Genomic DNA, 8,346 nt, shown 5'->3' with positions numbered 1-8,346 from the left:
AAAAAAGCTTGTTTAGTGGACTAACTTTGCACTTGAAGAGATGCCCGTTCACTTACTTTTTAACAGGTCTGACGCTACGGCTGTATCTAGGCTAACGGCTAACATGCTAACTATTATCTGTATGTCACTAGTCACTTGAAACAAATTTAGGACGATAGGAGACGGGTTGAAATAAACCGAAATTTCCCTTTAATCTCTAAAATGTAAATTATCCTATAATAAGTTAACAGAGCAATTGCATTGTTCTGTAGTTTGTCAGTTGCACCAAATCAGATCCATTTTTTTTTAACGATCAGGCACATGAGGTAAGGATGTAAAAGGTTGAAGCTTTTACAGTATGTGTCTTTAAAAAGGCTGTTGCCAACAAGTGGCTAAATGAGACTACAGATGGTCATCACGCCGAACACGGCTTTACACCCTCATTGTGGTAGGGATGTTAAGTCACGCAACCATAGTGTAGTTTGTTTACAGCCTAACATTGGCTTTTTATTTGCTTAACAAAATAAGTAAGTATCATAAATGTTTGTTTGCCACAGAGCTTATTTTCTGCAATAATCCAAAATCCTACAGAAAAATCCCACAGGCTTTCGGACAAGGGAACCAGGATGATGCTAACCTCCACGTCGGCCTACAGAAAAACGTCATCCCTGGAGCACTCTATAGTTTAGAGTTTGATATTATCATCTAGAGATGCAAATAACAGTTTTCTTCATTACTAAATAATCTGCTGATTACTCTTGATTAGTCAATCATTTGTTCAAAGTAATATCAGAAAATAGTGAAGGTGGAATCTAGCTAGTGGAATCACTTATTCAGCAATTACTGTGTGTAATGTCGTTCCACCAATAAATAAGCAGCTTCATTTTGACCCGCAAAACCCCCTTACAATGTTTCCGCAGTAAGGCCGTTGTATAGCAGTAATTGCCCAATGAGCAGCGCCACTAGCTAGCTCCCACCAGACCCGATTGGTGCGCACATGCAGTCAGCTGAAGAGTAGCAAAATTGACAAAGACCGACATGCATAACCGGTCAAAAATGTTTTCTGTGGTTAACCAACTGTCAACAGCAGCTGCTGATATCCCCTATCTAAACTCCAGTTTCTGGCTCAATGTCTGTATTGGACACACTGCAGTTTCACTTTCTCGGACTAGGCCTGTCTTCACTTTTGGCTAAAATACGCTGTTCCTGCTGCCATCAACGGTTTACCTAAAAAGATATCCTTCTCAAATGCCAAATCAGGCAATATTTCCACCATGACAGAGCTTGATCTGCTAATCAAACCATTAGGGTAGGTCACCATTTTCCCGGCTTTAAATGCCAGATAATATCAGCAGAACTGGATCTGACTTTCGGGCAGTGACACTTTAACCAACTGTGTTGTCATTAATTCATATTCAGATGGCTTTCCTGGGTCACGAGTTGTGCTGAGCAGCCTGGCAGAGACCAGGGACCTGACCAGTTCAAATCACAGGTCCAAACTCGGCAGGCATGCATGATTTAAATACATCTAAATGGCAGATGGCAAGAGAGCTGGCTCGTAGCTGGCTGTGAGACAGAAGCAGTGATGTAGGAGAAGCAGAGGATGAGGCTGCGTATTAGAGTGAGGAATGGCTTGGCTTGTCTTTAAGATTACTTTTCCTCTTAAAACATTCACTTCATCTGTGTCACTCCTGCTCCCAACTTGTTATTGGAAAATAGGAACGCTGGAAAACCATTCGAAGCCGGCACTGTCTGCATCAGTCACACACTGACACACACATACACACAGAAAATACATTTCATCCTCCATATCCGAAACAGCCAATAGCACTGGCAGGCATTTGCGACCCCAATCCATATTTCAATTTCCCTCCTCTCATGCAAACTAATTCAATACTTGTTGCCTTCCCTCACAAGCGATCTGCAATGTGAGAAATGAGCTTCTTCTCATGCTGCATCTATAAAAGGCCCAATCAGAGACATTTTTGAGTGGGCCTCTGCCTATATCAATTATGTCTTAGTAGGTCTGCACACAGGAAGAATCTTGGAAGCAATATTAAAGGATAGAAAATCAGTGCTTTTCAAAATTCTCACCACACTGTACTAAAATGCAGATCACTTTTCTCCGTATTTTCTGCTCTCAGAATGCATTCAGCCCACATTAGCTACATTTAAAACTCATATTTTACATCACACGTGTCAGCGCTTAAGTCAAGAGCTTAACTACTCATGTTTTCAAACCAATTAAATAAGGATTAAGCTAACAGTAGGATGTCAATCGAATGATAATTTAAAATATGATATACTCTAATTTGAGGTTTGACCTTTGAAGTGGAAATCAGGTTAAAACAAATAATGCAAATAAATTTCTTTTCCACATTCATCAGTTCCCATTTGTGAAAAGTGCCTCACAAAGCCAGACAGAGAAACGCCAAAGCTGTAGGCTGTGATGCCATCGGCCAAAACTTTTTGGATCTGTTCCACCGACACAGCTCAGGAGCCAGACCGGCCATGGTGACGATGAGCCCAACTGGAGGGGAATTTACGTATATTCTCTTAATCAGGCTCATTAGTGGTGGAAACTCAGTAAAACTCGATTCGCTTAGAGATCCTACAATGGATTTCTGACGGGGGAACGATTTCCAATGACTTTTCCCTCTCTGACTGGTGTTTGATGTACTAACTGCTGTGGTGTTTTACACTGTGACAACCTAGAAAAGACTCACACATCTTGACATCTTCGCCTGCAGCACCATCAACAAAGCAATTCCCCGACACCACACAGCCAAATAAGAATACATGTAAACAAATGCAGTACAGGGCTAGCTGGGTGCAGCTGAGTCAAACTCAGAAATGGTGCAGTTTAGAAACATTTTGTTAGGTAGAATCAATCTACCAGACTTTAAAGTAACCCTCAATGTTGACCTGTTATGTCTATGGCAGATGGTACAATATTGATCTTTACTTTCACTCTCAATGCATTCTGCAGGAAAATACATAAGCTTGTGTACAAGTACTGGTATGTACACACCAACATACCCACACCTATTTGACGTTGCTGATACACGAAAAGATGAGTAACAACATTTGCTCCAAAACCGGCATCTGGCTCCACTTTTCCTCACAACTCTTTGGCCATGTAAAGGGAGAAGCAAGCAGGTAATAGCGACAAATTTAGGGGCTTAAACGGCGACAGCTTTACGATGCCTGAGCGGCCTCTATGACTCCATTCCTGTCAGATTCTATTAGCTTGGCCTCCACCGTGTGTTTCGATTGGCTCTTGGCCTATTCCCAGCAGTTACAGAAGCACCTCCCGTAAATAAACCAAATGGCTGCTTCTTGTAGTGTATGAAGAGGAGCGGGGGGAGGCTCTGGGCAGCTGGGCGCTTGTGTGTAAAGAACATCTGACAGAGTGGTTGAATAGTTTAATATACAGCAGCAAGCTGAATGGACACAGTCGACTAGAGGGAGAGCTCGACACACATCAGCCTGAGAGTTTAAATTTGACTAGTGCTTAAAAAGAATACAAGCAGCCGGGCGAGAAAAGCACTTCTAAATCAAGACAAGTGGCCTCATTCCACTCCCCACACACACTCCTATAAACAAAAGAAAAAGTGTGACTATCTGCCAGCTGCCAGGTGTAAGTCTAAGGAAAGGCCACCTGTCTAATAACTGTTTTTGATGCGTACAGCTCGGCAATACAAAACTGAGCATCTGGCCTGTCCCCTCCAAACTGATCTTGTTAACAGCATGCGGATCTGTGTTCCTCTTATACGGAATTTATTTCACCCAAATAGGTTTCGCCCCGACCAAAAAACATAATTTTGTCCTTATTAATTCAACCAATCAGAGCTTGGGAATGCACTTTTGCCAGCAACTCTCGACTGCCAGATGTCCACTGGATATTTTCATAAGGAGCACACAGTGTTTCCTTCAGTTTGAGCATGTATTTGTTGTCGTCCATAAACTGAGAATCCTTTGAACTATTGTGAATCCAAGTCACTCGTTCTTTATAAACCAAACACCCCAAGAGTGAAACAAAAAGAGGCAATAAATTGTGGTAACAATTATTAAAATGCAATGCTTGACAAGCTGCGACTAAATTAAGTTTTTTATGGCTGTGAGATGGCCTCAGAAAAACATTCCCTTGCACAGATAAAAAAAAAAAAAAAAAAAAAAAAAGAACAACTGGTGTGCAGCTCAGTCCAGGCTGCTCGCACAATGAAATGACTCTGACTATCAGCAACATGCTACTTTGAATTTTAAAAAGAAAAATAAACAAGAATAATTAAAAACAAATCTATTTGGGAAGAATACAGAGAGGCATAAGCATAATTTCTTATTCAATAATCAAAGGCACGTTTATGACAAACTGTATAGTGAATATTATCTGCATATATAACTATCACAAATCTTTATGTGCATTTCATTGTTTTTGTATTGTTCTGTGTGGGCCTTTGCCGCAGCAGGAAAAGCACAAGGGTATTCAATATGATGGCTCTGCTTTATTCAAAGCTGTAGTTGGTAACATCTATTAAAAAAAACCTTTTGCCATATTTGCTAAAACTGTAACTATATTCACACAGCACTAAATGAAACAGATTATCTATGAGGAAGATCATACTCCTCTGCCTGCCTTTTAGCACCTCTAATTGCCTTATTGTATGTGAATGAAAAAAAACAATCAGAGCCAAAGAGTATCTAACGCAGCTGTCAATCATGTCAATCACTGCTAATGAACTGCGGTCACACTGTCAACCATTGCCTTTTTCTCACCTCATGTTTTCAGACAACTCATTCTCACTCCCAGCTCATAAAATACCGACACTTGGTCAAAATACGACACGCTAGATACCCTTCCTTCGTCATATTTGGACGCTCAGGGATGGTGCGACAATTTACGATTGTTACACGCATTGTGTCTTTTCAAAATAAACTTCCATTTTCACGGGGAACTTAGAGTTTCTCCTCACTAAAGCATACAGTTTCATTTCAAATATACATACAACCCAAGTAAAAAAAACATTGTTTTTAAGTTTCAGCAGCAAAGGTACGTGGTTAGGTTCAGAAAAACACAGTGGTTTGGCTTTGATTAAGTATGCTTGTTACCTAATGTAATATCACGTGACATATGTCACTAGCATAGTATTCCACACATACTAGCACCCTACGTTGTTATTAAAATAACTCGACTGTCTTTTTGACCTACAGCATACACGAACAGCGGCATTCCAGATAAAAGTCTGGAGTTTGTTTGATGCGCCAAAGTAGACTTTAGCGAATACCAGAAGCAGTAGGAAGAGGAAGAGGGACATGAGTTTTTTTCACCATCTATCTGTCTCATGTACTTCTTTCAGAATATGGTATGATGATTCAGGTGTGATTTTTTCACGGTATGATAACCGTGTCAGAAAATATCACGTTTCCACATTATCATGGTATTACAGAACTTACATGATTATCAGTGAGAATGACCCTTAAAAGAATGAAACTGGAAGTGTAATTGATGGTTAAACAAACATTTTACTACCTATTGATTCCTGAAACCATTTTGTTAATGGCAGTATGTGTAAAAAGTCTCCCCTTAGAAAATAACTAAGATTAAGGGGAGATTCAATGTCTGGTTGTTGTTGTTTTTTCAATATTGTAGATAAGCAAATGCGCGTGGTATGAGAGTATAGTGACAGTTTCAGCTCATATGACACAAAGATATTTTCATAAAAGTTACCAACTTTAGCTTTAAGTTCATCAGTGAGCCAGCATGTACTGTGCATGTGGGAGGGCCCTGAAAGTAGTAAAGCAAAATGGCAGTCCTTGTTCATAATATTAATTACACATGGATTTCTCTCTATATCATGTTGAAACCCCTTAGGTAATTAAGGCCTATTGTATTTCTTCTGTACTGTAGTAATTTTAAAATTTAACTTGAAAATGTACAAGGTCAGCCAACTTACAAAGTGTTGCCTCTATATATCATCGCCCATTTTGTACAATGTTACACTATTTATGGTCGATTATCGCTCTAGTCAATATGTCTTCATGCTGACATCAGACCTTTTTTTGTGCTGAGTTCAGGGAATCTGGACTGTCGACAACTGTGACTTACATGACTGAGTGATGGCCTGAGAAGGAAGGACTGTATTTTATATATGCTGATTGAGCTACAGCTTAATAAAACTTTTCACTAACTTTCACACCCATAAGTCATGGCCATGTCAAGAATCCCTCCATACCACCAGCTATGTAAAGAATCTGTATAAGAAGAGCAGGAAAATGAAAAGAATCCAAAGCCAGCCGATGAGTTATCTTTGTGATTCAAATACTTTCACCCATAGACTGCTGTGAATCAAACAAGACTCCCATTCAGAGCGTTTCTGAACTCCCACACGCCTTCCTGCACATGCATACAATTCCAGCACAGCTGAGCAGAAAACACTGTGGGACAAACCAACTGAATTTTTAGCATGCACTTAGACTCATACAAAATAGACAGCAGGACTTTCACTTGTAGCTTATGCCACCAATCAAAAATTAACTCATTTGTTTATGATCTATTTTTCTAGTTTAAGACATTTTTAGTCTTGTAACTTGCCTCTATTGTGTAGATAAGTTTTTAAAATTTATTTGGCCTCTGATTCGTTCATTTGTTCTGAATGCTTTCAATCTGTAGGCATGCATCGCCCTGATAAGCCAGTCTCTTTATTAGTGCCATTTTAATATTCAGTGTTTACAGAATTAGTTGCATTCATTCATTTAATCTTAACGGACTGTCAACTCAGTTTTTATTGCCACAACATCCCCTGGCATTATGGTATTTTACACAGAAATATTGGCAATCACAGGGAAGCATACAGATTTAAAATTTTGGGTGAAAGACAGCACTTTTATTGGATTGGTACACTGTAACAAGGGAGAAAAGATTGGACTGGTGCATCCTTGTTAATTTGTTTTGTGAAAAGTGGTGTTTTGCTTTTCATAACCATAGCAGTTTGCAGCGATGGGTGTGACTAAATACATTTACTCAAGTACTGTACTTGAGGACAATTTTAAAATACATGTACTTTACTTGAGCATTTCCATTTTCTGCTACTTCATACTGCTACTCCACTACAGTTTGGGTGCAAATATTGTACTTTTTTACTCCACTACAGTTATTTAACAACATTAATTTCTAGCTACATTGAAGATTCACATTATTAATACAAATTATACATCAAATAATAAATTATGATGGATTTTTTTTGATGAATTAAAGCAACACAACAGTATGCTGCAACAATAGTGATGCTTATATATTAATGCACTAATTTTACACTAATTATAATCCAGTGATATAACATGCATTATCCTGAAAAGGGACATTTTGCACATTGAGTACTTTTACTTTTCGTACTGCAAGTATTTTTTGACACTAAAAATTATGTACCTTTAGTCGAATAAGATTTTGAATGCTGGACTTTTAGTTGTAACCAAGTATTTCTACAGTGTAGGCTAGTGTTGCTACTTATACCTAAGATCTGAGTACTACTACTACTACTACTACTGGAACTACTACTACTTGCAACCACTGGTAGTAAGTACGTTTCATGTTTAACAAAAGAGTGATTAAATTAAGTTGATTCTGTGGATTTTAATGGTCACAGCTGCTTAATCAAAAATACAGAACTCATTTTCCCTTTGGCTAGAAAGCACTTTTATTTTGACTACTGTGCTGCAAGTATAAGTCCTGCATTTAAAACTTTAGTTAAGTAAAAGTACAAAAGTATGAGCATTTAAATATACTTAAAGTAGATTTTCAAAAGTGAGGTTCTGATTATGCAGGATGACCCATTTCAGAATACTATATATTTTACTATTTTTAATTATTACTTCATGGTATTACTTTACAATTTGTTTTATATTTTACTATTATTCTACTATTATTATTGATGCATGAATGTGTAGGCATCACTAATGTTGCAGCTGATAAGGGCGGCACTGATTGTAACTACTTTTTGTACTGCAGGGAGGCTCACTCCATGCAAATACATAATATTTTATTAGTTGATAATAGCGTGTATTAATCATCATAATCTGCAAAGTAACTACAGCTGTCAAAATAAATGCAGTGGAGTGAAAAGTACTATATTTACCTTCAAAGTATAGTTGAGTGAAAGGATAAAGCAGCATAAAATGGAAATACTCAAGCAAAGTACAAGTACCTCAGTGGAGAGTAAATGTACATAGTTACATTCCACCACTGCTTATCCTGCATTGCAGTCGCCTTTCTGTTGGACTCCTGTGCTCCGCTGGTTTGTACAGCATCACGGTGCAACCTGCAGCTGTCCTGCACTGCGCATGGAGATGCAACAGACCGGGGATCACTAT

General features: G+C 38.5%; 1 protein-coding gene across 1 annotated transcript in view; it reads right to left on the bottom strand.

The window, feature by feature from the left end:
• Positions 1–8,346, bottom strand: part of spop (speckle type BTB/POZ protein) — a 111,207-nt gene that overhangs the window by 102,432 nt on the left and 429 nt on the right. The window lies entirely within an intron of this gene.

This window comes from Epinephelus moara, chromosome 18 (genome assembly GCF_006386435.1).
Source record: "Epinephelus moara isolate mb chromosome 18, YSFRI_EMoa_1.0, whole genome shotgun sequence".
In the NCBI taxonomy this organism is placed as follows: Eukaryota; Metazoa; Chordata; class Actinopteri; order Perciformes; family Serranidae; genus Epinephelus; species Epinephelus moara.
This window is presented reverse-complemented; position numbering and strand designations above follow the sequence as displayed.